Here is a 17,376-nt window from a genome sequence, read left to right as displayed (position 1 = left end):
TGATTAGTAACATTGAGCATTTTTATATACTTGTTGAACATTTGCTCATCTTCTCTTAAGAAATGTCTGCTAGGTCCTGTTGCCTATTTTTTTAGTTTTGTTTAGGGTATTTTTCAGCTTTTTGTTTTGTTTGCGGGCAGTGTTCTGCTGCTATTTTACTCTTCAGTTATTTGAGTTCCTTACACATTCTGGATTTCAACATCAAAATAATAACATTAGGCATCTCTTCATGACTTATTTGTCATCTATGTGTCTTCCCCAGGGAAGCCTTTTTAACCTTCTGTTCTTTTTTTCTTGCATCATTTTCAGATTAGTGAGTTTTGAAAGTGCATTTTCAAAACTCACTTTCAAAGCAGATATGCACTTTACAGATATGTGCATTCATTCTCTTGACAGTATCCTTAGAGAAGACAACTTTTTAATTTTGATAGTCTACTTGAATCATATTTTAATATACAAATTATGTTTTTGTTATGATATCTAAGACATATTTCCCTAACCAAGGTCACAAATACTTTTACTTATTTTCTTCTAGAATTTTTATGATTTCAAATTTCACATTTGCATTTATAATTCAAACTGGATGGGTTTTTTAAAAATAATTTTTATGTTTCAAGGCTTCTGCTGATTTGTTTTGTTTGAAGATACCCAAATTGTTCTTGCACAACTGATGAAAAGACTATCCTATCTCCACTAAATTTTCTCTGTACCCTTATCAAAAATCATTTGCATGTCTAACATGGGTCCATTTCTGGATTTCATAGTACTTGTTGTAATACATAGTGTTCCAACCAGTTATTCACATTACCAGTACAAACCATTTATCATGTTGGTAATTCAGTTGTCAATTGCTATGACAATTACTCTGAAGATTTGTTCCAATGCACTAAAAAATGTATGAGTAGCCTTAGTTACTGAGAAAGTAAGAGAAACAAGGTTTAAGTAATATCCACAGGTGATACTCTTCATGAAGGAATAAAGAGAAAGAATTATGACCCAGAAAATTTTTATTCCTTTGTGGTCTGATATGAGAGATAGACTGATCTATCTACCAATGTTTGTAAATGGTCCAAAACATATATGGTTGAGTGTCTGCATATATTATGTGTATACAAAAAAGATATACATATGTTATAATCAAACAACTCATGGAGGGAATTTTTAAGTGGTTCCTCATGAAAGCCTTCTTACAATGTCTGAATGATCCTGTCAGGCCTGAACTGAGTGAGTAGTTCCTATGTAACAGGAAGATTTATGTTTTCACGGCTCATTCAGCATTCTTTTTATTAAACACTTACTCAGTGTTAGGTAGCCTGCTTTATTATTTTTTTTTTGATAGGGTCTCACTATGCAGTTTGGGCCAGCCTTGCTCCAGAGAGGTGGGATTACAGGTGTGTGCCAATACACCTGGTTCTGATGTGACACAGTGCACCCCTGGTTGAGGGACCTGTGTGGCATGAGATTCTGGGGATCAAACTCAGAACCTTTTGCTTTCCAGGTAAGTGCCTATGCCTCTGAGCTATCTCCCAGCCTTAGCCTGCTCAAGTTTTGAGCAACTATTATTTCAAGTTCTAATTTTCAGTACGATGAAATCTCCCTGTAAAAAGCATCATCACAGGAACACAGGTTTATGGTAGCTGGGAATATGAGCATGACTACCCCTGGGAAAGTCACAGGGTCACAAAGGTAAGGACTGGAGTTTCACACCAGAATTAATAAGTGTCAGTGTGCAGAGGTGCAAAATGCATTGAGAAAGTAGACAAAGACACTCTAGCCAACTCTACTAAGGATATCACCAGAGACAGTTTGAGAGAACACAGTATTAAGAGAACCCTAAAAGATGACTGGAAATCAAAAAATTACAGGTACCAGGAATTATACGGCTATAAAGATAAAAGCACCAAAGAGCATGGCATGCCTAGCACACTGAGCAGCTCAGTATGTCCCAAATAAACAGTTGCAGAGTAGAAAAATGTAAGTGTTTTAGTCACTTTTTCATTGATGGACTGAAATGAAGAAAGACTTATTTTGATACATGGTTTCAAGCTTTCAGTCCATCTTTGGCTGGTTTCAAGAGAGAAAGTCAGAGACAAGGAGGCAGAGAGACAGTGACAGAGACAGAGACAGAGACACAGAGAAAGGGTCTAGGGACAAGAATGGTTTACTCTATGTTACTTTTCTTTCTTCACTGAGACAAAATACCCAACACCCAAAATTAAGGAAGGAAGGATTTTTTTAGCTCAGTTTGTGGAGGTTTCAGTCCATAACCAGCTGCTCTAAGGCAGGGAGGTATGGCACATGGGCAATAGTTCAAGGCATCAGAAAACAGAAAAGATAACAAGAACAAAAGGGAGAAGCAATCTTCTATGCTTCCCTTATATTGCAAGGAGGCTACCCACCCTTGGGTGGGTATAGCACTCACACCATCTCTATATCCTCCTCTTGTACAGGCTCAGGATGTGACCTCCTGATGAGTCACTTAGTTAAAGTTCTCAAGTTGATACAATGAACAGCATCCTACAGCAGCAAGGGTATAGACTCTATACCCCAGAACATAGAATTGCTGAGTTACTTAGTTAAGCTTCTGGACGTCTCAAGTTGACACAATGTATCATCATTAAAATCCACCCCTTGTCAACTTCATAGCCAGATGCATTTCTTGAAAAGAATTTTGAGATATGCAGACATGTTTATTCTCATCATTTCATGATTTGAACATTATAACACACATTTAATGATCCTTAAGAATGAGTATTAGGTATTTTAACATAATATTACATTAGAACTATAACATTTAGCCCCTGTCCTCCCAAAGACTCATGCATATCCCTTTATGCAAAAGGGATTTATTCTGTTTCTAAGATTTGTCAAAGTTCTAGCAGTTTCAGCATTGCTTAAAAGTCCAAACTTCAAGTCTCCTCTGAGATCTAAGGCAAATACTTAGCTGCAAATCACTATACAATTGAAAAGTTAAATGCTTCCAACATTCAATGGCACAAGATAAACATTTCCATTCCATAAGTTACAAACAGATAGACACAAAAAACTGAGACAAAAGCAAGCCCAGAATCCAACAGGGTAAACATTAGGTCATGTAGTTCCATGCCCAGCGTCTGAAACAATCTGGTAAATTGTGAGCCCCAAAGGACATGCGTGGTCCCAACCCTATGGCACTTCTACTAATTATAGCATCCATAGCATCTCTCTTTTGCTGGCTTTGCTTCTTCCTTGCAGATTTCCTTAAATGATACACATTTCTGGCTTTCCCCAAACTTCTGGGATTTCCACTGTACCTCTGGATTCACCATCACAGCTACATATATTGCCCACACAGGTTACAGTGCCTGGTCCCCCAGCCCTTCTGAAATTGGGTGGAAGCCTTCTTAATTCCACAACTCTTGCATTCTATATGCACCTAAAACCACTGCCACATGGATGATGCCATGATATGATGTAAGCTGGAACAGTAGCCAGGCTTTTCTCTCTCTTGGCTGTAGGAGGAGAGCGCCTGGAACACAAGGCATTTTGAATTCAATTCTGAGAAACAAATTTTCTATGCTGCCACCATTCTGGAACATGGTACAGCCCCTGTGGCTTTCTTATCAAAGGAAAATCTCAAAATCATTTTGAGACTGTGAAAGGTAGAAATCTGATGTTTCTTATGATGCTCGCAGGAAATTTTTTATATTTTCCTCTTAGTTTTCATCAATCAATATCTCCTCATCTCTATCTTTGTAGTCCACAGCATTACTGGAACTTCCTTTCTGGCCAAATTCACAATATTTTAAATCTTCCTGCTGGGCTCTTTGCTCTTGATTTTCAACTTAGATCTGGCTAAAAGCCCCCAACAATAACCACACCACTGCCTCAATATTTGACTGCCTTGAAATTTCTTCTGCCATAATAATTAGTCTTTCTGTTCTTAATTTCAGTCTCAGGCAAAGTTTCTGGACACAAGAAAAATTCAAACTTTCTGCCAAGCCATAACATACATCATATGAAGTTCAGCAGCCAGTGCAGCCCCTCCTAGTAGAAACCTCCCAAGTCTGGAGCAAGCAGCAGCACCAGATCCAAGATGGTGGCCAGAAGGAGGCTGATGAAGGAGCTTGAAGAGATCTGTAAATGTGGAATGAAAAATTCTGTAGCATCCAGGTTGATGAAGCTCATTTATTGACTTGGCAAGGGCTTATTGTTCCTGACAACCTTCCATATGATAAGGGGGCCTTTAGAATTGAAATCAACTTTCCAGCAGAGTATCCATTCAAACCACCAAAGATCACATTTAAAACAAAGATGTATCACCCAAACATTGATGAAAAGAGGCAAGTTTGCCTGCCAGTAATTAATGCTGAGAACTGGAAGCCAAAGACCAAGACCGACCAAGTAATCCAGTCCCTCATAGCACTGCTGAATGACTCCCACCCTGAGCACCCACTCTGGGCTGACCTAGCTGAAGAATACTCGAAGGACCATTAAAAATTCTGTAAGAGTGCTGAAGAGTTTACAAAGAAATATGGGGAAAAGCAACCTGTGGACTAAGATTATCCACAAATAATTCTAGAAAATGTGAGCAGAGACCCCGCGCAGTGCATTCAGACAACCCACACAGCAGGACTCTGTGGAAAACTGACCTGTGCCACCACCTGGTGTTCACTTGTAGCAGTTACTAAGTTTCTACAATTTTCTTAATCAAAAGTGATCTAGTAACCTGTAAAGAAAGGATTAAAAATTTCAGATATTCTTAAAAAACAACAAAACCCCAAGCTTGATCTTCACCAGTTTTTTGGTCTTCTGGGCTCTGTATCTCCCATACAGAATAGCCTAAAGTGTTCCAGTGCCACAACTACTCTTTCAAATGACATCTGTGAACCTTTCCAAATGATTCCCACAAGCCATTCCCAAAGGTTCTTGAACCAGATGGTCAGGTATAATCATAGCAATGACCTCACTCCTGGTACCAAATTCTTTCTTAGTTATTTTTTCTCTTGTTGCCAAAGCAAAATGCCCAAAACCCAAAATTAAGGAAGGAAGGGTCTATTTAGCTCACAGTTTGTGGAGGTTTCAGTCCGTAATCAGCTGGCCCTAAGGCAAGGAGGTGTGGCACAAGAGCAATAGTTCAAGGCAGCAGAAGACAGGAAAATCAGTAAGAGCAAAAGGGAGACGCAAGCCTTTTTGAATCCCTTATATTGTAAGTAGATTACCCACCCTTGGGTGGGTGTAGAGCCCACACTATCTCCATGCCCTCTTCTTTCACAGGCTTAAGATGTTCATAAAGTCAGGATCTTGGCCCCCTGATCATTCACTTAGCTAAACTTCTAAACTTCTCAAGTTGACAACAATGAGCAACATCTTAGAGCAGTAACATCATATTCTCTATACCCCAAGATGTACAACTGCTCAGTTACTTAATTAAGCTTCTAAATTTCTCAAGTTGACTCAAGATATCAACCATTGCAATATCCTTCTATGCTGTTCCTCCATGACCTACTTCCTTAACCAGTTTCACTCTCTAATACATTCAGCTGTGAACTTATCAATAAACTACTCTACCTATGGGGCTAGCTTCATGATGATTGGATTGCCTTTTGAATATCCACCACTGTATTCATGAGCCTTTGGGAAAGGGTATTTTTTATCCAATCTATGATAATAAAACTGGAAAAAAAAATATGGAAGGAGCACATTAGGAAGAGACTTGCAACCTTCAGACTTTGAATCTTGATCTTTTCTCATGCTGTGAATATGCACCGTGGTGCTGTCTCATGATGCTGAACTGTGGCAATGTATCCAGTACTGCAAGCATACACTGTTGCTAAACTACTATCGATCAGCTTAAGTGTGTTAAAAGAATTTTTCAATTCAAAATATTTCCAACTTACAGTGGGAAGTACTTCATCACAGGTCAAGGACCATCTGAATGGATCAGTGGGAAAAGAAAACATAAAAAGAGATCTTTAAACGTTTGTTTCTTATACGTTATTTCTCCTACTTTCTTTCTATTTCTTTCCTCTACAATAGAAATTGTCTGGAAAAAGAAATGGCAGCACACACCTGTAACTCAAGCAGAAGGACTGCACAAGGATGACACTACCTTGGGCTACACCCTGAGTTCAAGGATGGCCTAGCCCACATAATGAAGCCCTCTCTCAAAGAAAAAGAGACAAAGAAAAAAGAAAATTCACCTAAACTAATGCAATAAAGACAGGATACAGATGGATCAACAGACTCAAGTAATAAGGAATACAATTTTCATCTATCTTAGTGACCAATCCAATTTAAGGAATGAAAGAAAGAGCTCTAGCTCTGCCAGGGAGCCTCAGAAAGTTTTCTCTATGACAACCCTTCAGTCATTTGAGAATAATTATCACATTCTTTCCCTTACCACTAAAACCAACTCTCTCTTTATTCAATCTAAACACAATAAAATGTCATTCTCTATGCCTCCTCTTTTCCAGACCTTAATTAGGGATAAAAGGTGCATGATCTAAAATTTCTCAAGTCATCAATTTACCCAAAACTCAGTAAATAGATAAATGTATCCACTTTGGCCTTTTAGATATTTATACCAGCTAAAAGATCTCCCTCACCACTCAGTTGTCAAGAAAATACATTAATGCTTCTAAATCAAGAACAAAAATAAAATCACTCAGAAATAAAGTTTAACATTTCATATTTTTGGCACTTAAAATATTCTTGTATTTGTGCAATCCTAACTTGAGCATATGACTTGCAAAGTGAAGTAGCCATAAATCAGGCTACTATAACACCCTCCTCACAGACATTTGTCAAGAAAAATAATTAGTATACTGGCTTAGAGAACACTAATAGAGCAGTGCATTTCACTTGGTACTTATTCAACAACTGCAAAGAGTTCCAAAGAAATAGACAAAGAAAATCAGAATCATCATTATCCTATACTCAGCCCTAATGATGAAACATAGGTCTTGATGCTGGCAAGACTCTTGGATATAATCCTTATTTTTTAACCTATTAATCATTTTCCATCAGTGACAGACTTGTTCTGCTACAAAGGATGGGTTTCCAAATTGGCCTGAGGGAGGCATGTGGGTTAGAAACAATATTGTCGTTGGCCTAGTTTTGGCAGGATTGGTGGAAAGTTGGACAACTGTGACATTTTTGGACTGGCAGGCTAGTACTGCCCTCTCTTTTCCATTTTTGCTCCTATCAACAGAATTGCTGGGTAGCCAAAAATCCAGTAGAACAGAAGCAAAGTTCCAATATCCTGGAAGCTTACTTGTAAAATTTTACTTCTAAAAAACCAATTCAGTAAACACTCTACCATCTATTTTGTGACTTAAAATAGAAAACTAAGTGTTCTAAAGAAGGAAGGATGGAAAAAAAGAAAGAAAACAGAGCAGAAATTGTTTAAGCCTCACTTTTTTCACCCAAATACCTGTTCTTTTTAGAACAATCAATTTACCACCGATTCCAGGACCCTCAAAATATCCCACATAGTTTCCAAAGTGTTAAACTTTATAGCCCAGTGGAACAAAATGGCTTGGAAGATAGAAGCAGTTTTTTCCAAACTCCCCAGTTTCTCAGGCAGTAGGTCCAGGGTAGAGAACAGAAATTATCATTTTTAAAAAATCTTTCCCAACTGATTTGGATGATTACAAAGAAGTCTGAAGTCTACCTGTGGGAGTAATTTCCAGATGAGATGCTGGACATGAAAATATTCAGTGGGTAGCTCTTTCATTTACATCTTTGATTGCTCCCACCATCAAGTTTCTTCTGAGCCTTCTCACTGATAAAAGAAATCTTACTGCCAGCACATGGGTGTAGTTTGTTCTTCAGAGACATATGTGCTAGAATTTTGGATCCCAGTGTAGTGGTGTTGAGTTGGGAGAACTAAGAGGTGGGGCCCTGTGCAAGATAATTGGGTCATAGCACTCACGAGGCTGAGGCAGGAGGATCATTGTGAGTTTGAGACCAACCTGGGATACAAAATGAGCGCAAAGCCAGCCTGAACTGGATAGCAAGACCCTGTCTTGAAAAGACAAAAAAAAAAAAAAAGATTTCACAAATCAGACATCCATATGCAAACATGACATTGTCTCACTAGTGTAAGAAACTAAAAGAGTAAATAAAATGTGAATGGTAAATAGGTACTGTGAAAGGAAAAGAATCTGTTTGAAGGGAAGGAGAAGCTGGGATAAGGAAAATGGACAGGAAAGGGAGGGAAGGGAGAGAAAGACATATATGTATGTGTGCAGGATGGCTTGGATAATTGTACTGCTGAATTCTGCTAGTCTATAGACTAGCAGTCAATGCTTAATTTTTTTGTCTGTTTTAATTTCTAATGACATTTTTCCCCAATTTGGCATGCTTATATCTTGTAATCTGAACAACTAATTTGAAGGCAACTTATGCAATACAACAACCATTGTTGAATTCCTATTTATTTGTTTGGTGAAGTTCTCTATTGTTTCTTATGTTTCGTTTTTGTTTTTTTACTACTTTTTATTCTCTTTAGATAATAATTAAAAATTAAAAATAAATAAACTGGGCTGGGGAGATGGCTCAGTGGAATAAGCGCTTCCCTGGCAAGCGCAAGGGTCTGAGTTCAATCCCCGGTTCAAAAAAATAAATAAATAAATAAATAAATAAATAAATAAAAAGATAATTGGGTCATAGGAGCTCTACTTTTATGTGTAAATTAATGAGTGACCTGGAGTAGGTTGTGTCTCCCACAAATAGATTAGTTCTTGCAAGACTGAGTAGTCACAAAGTGCAGCCACTCTGGGTACTTGGCCCTTCTGCATGTGGTTCATTCCCTTTCTATTTCTTTACTGTGTCATGACACAACCAGGGAAGTTGGCCTCCTCACCAGGATGCCAGTCCCATCATGTTTGGAGTTTCCAGCCACCAGAACAAGCTAAATAAATTGCTTTTCTTTATAAAGTATTGTCTTCAGTCACAGGTAATTTGTTATAGCAACACAAACAGAGTAGGACATCCATCTAAGATGAGTGTGAGTCCCATAATGAGGATCCGTATTCCTTTAAACAAAGTCAGGAAACTGTCTAGAGAGGAAGAAAGAACTCTCTCTCTCTCTCTTCTGGTAGTATGTTCATGAAGAAAACATGTCTTCCTCACCATCCACCTCAACCCGGATTCACTCTGTGCTGCAAGTTCTTTCTCTGCTTCTAAAAGAAATTCTAGGAAAGTAAAATAGTTTTTTTCAATTCTTTCCATTATTTCATTTTGTCTGAAAAAGTTTCATACTCTAATTAAATGTCATGTCAAACTACAGATCTTAGAGTTTATATTTCACCCTATTGGAGACCTGTTTCCCTAGTTTGGGCTTATACATCTGACCTCTTCTCAGTTCCCTGTCTTGCTTCTCTCCTTCTCCCGTTTACCTCAATCTATTTTTCTCTCCAGTGCAAGATTTAAGGTGGGGCTGGAGGCCAAAGTAGGCAAAGGAGGAGTAATGATATAAAAAGAAAGGCCTTACTTGACTGACTCTGATGCAATCTAACACGGATTCCCTCCAACCGGTTGATGCATAAAACTAACCTTGCTCCTGAGGGGCATCAAAGACTACCCTCCTTCAGAACCACGCAGATTCATTTATTCCTCCTGGGGGCTTACAGGTTTTCCCTTAGTGTCTCTATCATACAACTGCAGGATTTTCTACTAGGGTCTCCTTGCCCTCCCTACCATATGCACTTGGGCTGGCCTAAGGCAATCAATGGCAGCTTTCTTTTTCATATGCTGCCCACATTGAATCACTGAAAAGGATCACTCTCTGTGCCACCAAAAAACCAAACATTTAGTATTTTTTCTTTAGTATTTTATCTTTTGTTAATAAAGGCATGTAATGGAGAATACAAAAAAAAATTAAAAAAAAAAAAAAGTGATTGTCTGGGCTGGGGACACAGCTCAGCAGTCTGAGGGCCTTCCTGGCAAGCACAAAAAAAAAAAAAAAAAAAAAAAACCAAACAAACAAAAAAACAAAACCTTGAAGCTCTAGCCACAGCCTTTGCTTTTAAGAGCTTCAAGTATGTAGTGGTTGATAGATTGTGTCAACTTGAGCAGTTTAGAAGCTTAAGTAAATTGGTTCAGCAATTCCACACCCTAGAGTGTAGAGGAGCCACCCTAGGGTAGTTCACCACTTAAAGGATATAAAAGGGAAATGAGGAAAGATGGGACATTCCATTTTTTTAGAGGAGCTCCAGTCTTCATTGTCAGCATGGACATCATCACTCATTCTTCCGAAGTGCCTTGGATCCTTCAGCCTTCTGGTGTAGACTCATCAGCTTTCTGTTGCAGACCCACTGGCGTCTTGATACGGTCCTGCATGGAACACTGCAGTTAGCTCCAGGTTTCAGACAGAATCCTTCAGTCTCTAGTGTGCAAACACCTTTTGCACGCTTCCCCATCCAACTCTGTGACTGATCATCATAAGCCCATCTTGTAATTTCTTATACATTTGTATAACTTCTGTTATATCTGTTCCTCTAGTAAAACCCTGACTGATACAAAGTATGTATCAAACGCAAGTCTCTTATGGCTTCCAAACAGCAGGGGAGCAGATTAGAATTTTTATTTCCGTGAAGCTCATTTTGATTGAGGAGAGCAGGAAGCCCCTCCCCATGAACTTTCATGAGGGAAAGGCATAAGCAGGATATTAAAATCTCTTTAAAAATTTTTCCTTTGAATGTCTATGAACATCTCCTAATCTGTTAAGCTTTTTCACAGCTAGAAGTAGATGGCCAGCAAAAGCAGTGTGTCTATCTATCTTCTCAAAATGGTATATGGTACATCTATTGTCCTGACAAAGGGACTCATTTTATAGTTTGGTGACTATGGGTCCTGGGGATAGCCGCACTGAGCCCCATGGACTGGCATACAGGACTTGAACATGACCTGCATTCAGTTGGCTCTTAGACATTTGAAAGTCTGGGCAGCCTGGCAAGCCCCATTTGCCAAGAAGCAATTACTTCTGTAGTAATTAGGTCTGAAATCATGTTGCCTATTTGAATCAAAAGCAGTTATCTGCACAAAATAACATTCAACCACTGCAGAAACAGAAAAGTAAATAAACAACCCATGTTTCTTCAACCAGTTGCAGCACTGAATTTCATAGTGGTTAAAGATTCTAAGAGCATTAAAGATTACAAGACTATAATCAAAAGAACACCAAAGAGAGTTCGTAATGAAAGCCAGCATTTAGAAACACCAATTGAAGTTACTATTTATATCACAATAGAAAGGGAAAGGGAACAGAGAGATTATAAGGGGAACCAGAGAAAGAATCTTAAATGGTAAATTGGAAAATTAGATATAGCATAGATTCTTAAAAACAACTTGTTTAATGTCATTTTAAATAAAACAATAATCAACTACATTAAGCACTGTGTGGTCAGCTTTTCATATCTATTTAATCATATATGGCTGTGACACAATGAATTTCTCTCATTGAGTCTTTACTCATTCTCTAGTTTTGTTAATGCTTTTTAATTGTTTTTTATTATTTTTATTGAAAAACAAATAGCAATAAGACAGTTTCAAAATAAGTTAGTAGGACAGTTACAAAAATTAATACATTGCATATTGTTGTCTTCATAGAGTTATTCATAGTACAAGATGCAGAATAGCTTTGTTCATGTAACCAACAGTATGTAGAGTTGGGAAAACAAATTTCTTCATCCTATTGATGTTGGGCATGATGATCTGACTTGGTTGACCAGTTTAATGTTGGCACATGTAACATAGATAGAAGTACTAGGCTCTTCTGTAATTGTGATGTAAGGGCTTTCTTTTTCATGTTTTAGTTTCTTTTATAATTTCATAAATTGTATGATTTGACTGGTCTTCTTTCATGAGATCAGTGCTGGCCCAAAGAAAGGAAAACATTATGGAGCAAACTTAAACTCAATTTGATGTTCAGAGTCAAGGTTAACCAGCCAATGATAACTCACAAATTTGTAGGCCCATGAGCAGAAGAAAATAATACTGGTGGTAAGTCACCGGGCTCTGAAAATTTGGTATATACTATTATTTTTGCAATAGTTGACTAATACAGAAACCAACACAAAAAGAATTTCTACTCATCAATGAAACTGAAATAAATTTCAAAGTATTCCTAATTTTCCTCATAGTACCTGTATGTCTCAGTTTGGGTAACTTGACTCTAACCTATTATCACTGCTGGCAATTCAGGGTTTTACTTAGAAAACAGTTCTATCAAGAATGTACAAATTCTGAGGGAGCTTGCTGGTTAGCTCAGTTGTTTAAGCGCCTGCTCTGGAAAACCTACTCAGGCACAGGGGACCACAGTTCAATCCCCACCTCCGCTTGCCTTACCAGACCTGCCCATAACAGGCAAAAAAAAAAAAAAAAAAAAAAACAAAGGGCCAGCCAAATAGTTTAGTGGATTAAAGTGCTTGCAAGCAGGCACAGGGGCCATGGGTTCGATCCCCCAGCCTGCCATGCCAGCTCAACCTCCATGGCATGCTGAGATGGCAACTGAGACTGGGCGTGGTGGCACCCAGTTTGTTCATGTAACCAACATTGCGTAGAGTTGCTTATAATCCCAGCTCTTGGGAGGCTGTAAACAGTCAGATCACTGTGAGTCCAATCTGGTAGTGAAACCCTGAACACACCGTAGACCCTTCCCTAAAATACAAATAAATAAATAAATAAATAAATAAATAAATAAAACTCCTTCCCTATTTTTTGGGTTTTCTTACTGAGAGCTGTAAAGAAAAACAAACAAATACCTAGAACTTGATTCAAACAATATATCAGCTTTAGAGAAAAAAAAAAAAAAAAACATGATTAAGCAGATTGGCAACAGCTTTTCACACAGAATGGACCAGCAACTTCCAGGACTAGAAGCATGAAATGAAAATGAAAAGCTTGGCATTAATCAACATCTGTTCATTGAATGTTTATGCAATATTAGGCTCATGACAATGGTAGCAGTGAAGTGTGGGGGGTTGAAGAGTGGATAAAAAGAGAAATATTAGAGATAACTTCCCACTAAGAAATTCCATCTCCATTCTAAAAGAAACTCATCTGTTCATACTCACTGTCTCAATTCCAAAGCATTCAGAACATCATGGAAATCTATAATTTGTTTCAAAAATAAATCTCACATTTTCCAACATACAAAAGTACCTACCCAAGCTCCAAAGAAAACCTACAGCAGCAAGTCAGGCATGGTGATACAAACCCATATTCCCAGCATTTCAGAGGCTGAGGCAGAAAGATCGGTGCAAGTTCAAGACCAGCCTGGGATACATAATAAGTTCAAGGCCAGTTTGAACTACATACTGAGACCCTGTCTCATAACAAAACAGAGGGTCAGCCAGATAGCTCAGCAGACTAAAGCACCTGGTTAGGCAGGTGCAGGGACCAGGGTTCAATCTCCAGCATGTCATGCTGACCCCACCCCTAGGCATGCTGTGACTGCATCTGAGACTGGGCATGGTGGTGCATGCCTGTAATCCCAGGATTTGGGAGGCTGAAGACAGCAGAATCACTATGCATCCAATCTGTGTAGTGAGACCCTGTAGACCCTGCACTAAATAAAAAAAAAACTTCCCAAACAAACAAAAAATGCCTACAGTAGCAAACATCAAGTCAATGATGAAAAATTACAAATATTAACTCTACAATTAGAAACAGTATTTAATGCCTGATATCACTACTTATGCTCATGTACAGAATATTCAAGCCAGTAAAATATAAAGGGAAAACATTCATCAGCATGAAAATAAAAGAATGAAACAACTATTGTTGATTGAAAAATATGAGTGTCTAGGCCAGAATTGTCTGGGCCATTGATAGCCCTTGACCTTTCAATATGATTTGCCTCCAATACTTTCCACTGGGAAAAGGACTACATTGGTTGTTGGACTCCAGACGATGTACATTATGTCTGCATTTTTTTCATGTTCAGAAACTGCCTGGGTCTGAGATTAAGGATGGTGGACTGACTAATCTTTCAAAAGAAATTTCAAAGTAGCCAAATATTAGGCAGTGGCATAACTGTTGTTGGGACTCAGTCAGATTTATGTTGAGAATTAAGAGCAAAGAGCCCAGCAGGATGATTTAAAATGTTGTGTATTAGGCCAGAAAGGAAGCTCCAGTAAAGCTGTGTGTAGTGGTCGATATATTGTGTCAACTTGGCTAGATTGCCTGGCAGTCAATATATTGTGTTAATTTGGCTGCATTGCCTGGCAGTTCCACACTCTGGGCTGTGAGCACCCCAGCCCAGAGTACTCAGCACAAAAAGGGGATATAAAGGGATTGAGGAATAATTTGGCATTCCACTTCCTCAGACAAACTTCAGTCTTTGCAGTCAGCTTGGACTTTATCTCCTGGCTTCCAGAACAGACTCTTAAGCCTCCAGATTGGATCCCTCAGCTTCCTGACACAGATTCTTCAGTCTTCCATTGCAGACCCAACGGCCAACCATTACAGACTGTTAGAGACCATTAAAAATTGTTAAAGACTGTTAGAGATGGAACACTGCAGTGAGTATAAAACCTTAGGACTGAATCCTGCAGTTGATGGTGTGCAGACACTCTCAGCTCACTCCCTTATCTGACTCTGTGCCTGGTACATCTTGTGTTATACCTGTTCCTTGCATTATATCTATTCCTCTAGTAAAACCCTAATATGATTGTTAAGGTCTGTGTCTAGTTGTCCTCCCAAAGCCTCATGTACGTTATGGGGCAGACGTGGCTGGCAAATAGCTTGAGGGGTGGGGCCAGAGGACCAGGGTAAGGCCAGAGGGGTGGGGCCAGGGAGATGTGAACAGTTAAACGGGCTAGTCTGTGCTTTCTGAGAGGTGTGGAGAGGGTCATCCTGGACACAGCAGAGCCCCAGACTCTCCTCCAGTGTTTTGAAACCTATAGTAACTGTGAGCTAAATAAACCTTTCCTTCTTTCATTTTGAGTGTTGGGTATTTGTCCCAGCTATGAGAGAAGAGTAAATAATACACTGTGGAATGCAAAGGTAGAGCTGAGAGGATCTCCACTGCCAAGAAGGAAAAAGAGAATGGGAAGGATGGCCTGAGGGTACCACTGGAGGTGGCAGGTCTTCATCCTTTGCAGCCTCAGAATTACAAGCGAGAGGGACTTTGCCTTGAGGAGAAAGTCACACAGTCCCATGTTCTAGAATGGTAGCGGTGGCCACACTAAGTTCCTGAATGATGCTGGTACAAAGAATTTGTTCTTCAGAATCAGGGTCAAAGTGCTCAGTGATCCAGGCACTTGACTCCTACAGCCAAGACAGAAGGAAGCCTGGCTCCTGCTCCATCTGGAAGCAGAGCTTGGCATCATCCACGTAGCACTGGTTTTAGTGCTTGTAGAATACAAGAGTTCTGAGGTTAATAAGACTTTCATCTAGATTTCAGAAGGCCTGGAAGGCCAGGCAGTGTGTCTCTGGGAGGGCAGTGTGTAAAGCTGTGAGTGAAAAGCCTAATCAGTGGAAACCACAGAAGTTTGGAAAAGCCAGGAATGTGGATCATCTAAAGAAAATTGCAAGGAAGGAGCAAAGCAGTCCTGAGAGAAAAGCCATGGGAGCTACCACCAAAAGTGCTGTAGGGGCAGAGCCATGTAAGGGTTTAGGAGCTCACAATTTTAACCACAAATTGCTTCACGTGTTCGACATGGAGCTACAGGACTTAATGTTTGCCCTGCTGGATTTTGGACTTGTGTTGGTCCAATGTTTTGTATTCCCCTGTTGTTTGTACCTTTTTTGGAATGGTGATGATTACCTTGTGCCATTGAATGTTGGAAGTGGTTTTTTTGTTTGTTTGTTTGTTTGTTTGTTTGTTTTTCTTCTTTTTTTTTTTTTTTTTTTTTTTCATTTTTACAGGGACTCATAGCAAAAAGTTTGCTTTAGATCTTGGTAGAGACTTGGGACCTGGACTTTTCACTTTTCAGCAGTCTTGAAATTGTAGGACTTTGGCAACTCTTAGAAATGTACTAAAATGCCTTTCACATAAAGAGATGTGCATGAGTCTTTGGGGGTCCAGGGATAGAATGCTATGGTTTATGTATAGGTGTTCACCCAAACTCCCATGTAGTCATGGGGCGGCTACTGGAGCATGTGATTGATTATTGTGGGTGTGGGTGCTGCACCTGCCCTAGGGCAGGTAATTTGAATTACAATGTGAGGAGAGGAGAGAAGCTAGCTAGCTGCCTAAGCTGTGGCCACTCTCTTTGCTCTTTCTCTTTGTCACTGCCCTGAATGGTTGCTCTGTGCCATGTGTCACACTCTGCCTTGGAACCAGGTGAATATGGACTGAAACCTCCACAAACTGTGAGCTAAATAAATCTTTCCTTCCTTCATTGTGAGTATTGAGTATTTTTCCCAGCAATGAGAGAAGAGTACTTGAGACTATTTATCTATCTACTTATGATTTTCCCCCTTTTTGGTGCTAAAGATGAAAGTTATGATCTCATGCACAGGAAGTAATTAGAATTATGAAAATACTTTAAACCACAAAGTTGGATATATGGCCACTAGTTTTGGGCTGGGGGTGTATCTCAGTGGTAAGGCATTTGTCTATAATACAAATACTCTAAGGCTTCATGACCACTAACACACACACACACACACACACATTATTAGTGTTAAGCCAAACACCAAAGTCAACTTAAATTTTATACACCAGGAACAGAACTTCAAAATATCTTTTTAATCACTTCTTGGCCTTTTAGCTAAGATCAAGTATAGACTAATTTTTTTTAAATATCACTTTAAAAGTCAAGAATAAAGATGTATAATAAATATTATTAAAACTTTGAAAGATCTCTATAGACAAAATATAGTACTTCATTGGAAAACATAAAAGATGGCTAAGATAAGTGAGAGACATACCATGTTAATAGAATTATGTGAGCATATATCTGTTCTAATAACATTATGCCCTATTTAACTTCAATCACAGTCCAGTACAGTTTTTAAGTGACATTAAAGCTAATTTATTTATTTACTTACTTATTTACTTTTTTATTTATTTTTACCTCTTATTCTCCTGTGTTTAATTGTTTGCCCTATTTGGTGGGTTCTTTCCATTCTCATTCATGGGGCAGTGATCATTTTGCTCCCTCTCTAGAACATCATTTAGTAGCCTGTGTAGGCTTGGCTTTGTCATCATGAAATTCTTTAGTTGTTCTTTGTCATGAAAGTATTTCACTTCTCCATTATACTTGAAAGACAGTTTTGCAGGGTATATTAGTCTGGGTTGGAATTTATTTTCTTGCAAGACTTGAAGTACTTTGCTCCATGCTCTTCTTGACTTGATGATTTGTGAAGAAAAATCTGTCATTATTCTGATGGTTTTTCCTTTAAATGTGATCTGCTACTTTTCTCTAGTGGCTTTCAGGA

The 17,376-nt window shown here is 38.8% G+C and overlaps 1 pseudogene; it reads left to right on the top strand.

Moving 5' to 3' along the window:
• Nucleotides 1-4,122: 4,122 nt before the first annotated feature.
• Nucleotides 4,123-4,476, top strand: LOC101569081 (annotated as a pseudogene).
• Nucleotides 4,477-17,376: the final 12,900 nt, after the last annotated feature.

Source organism: Octodon degus, unplaced genomic scaffold, assembly GCF_000260255.1.
Source record: "Octodon degus isolate 3935 unplaced genomic scaffold, OctDeg1.0 scaffold00064, whole genome shotgun sequence".
NCBI lineage: Eukaryota > Metazoa > Chordata > Mammalia > Rodentia > Octodontidae > Octodon > Octodon degus.
Note: the sequence above shows the minus strand (reverse complement) of the source record. Positions and strands in the feature narration are given on the sequence as shown.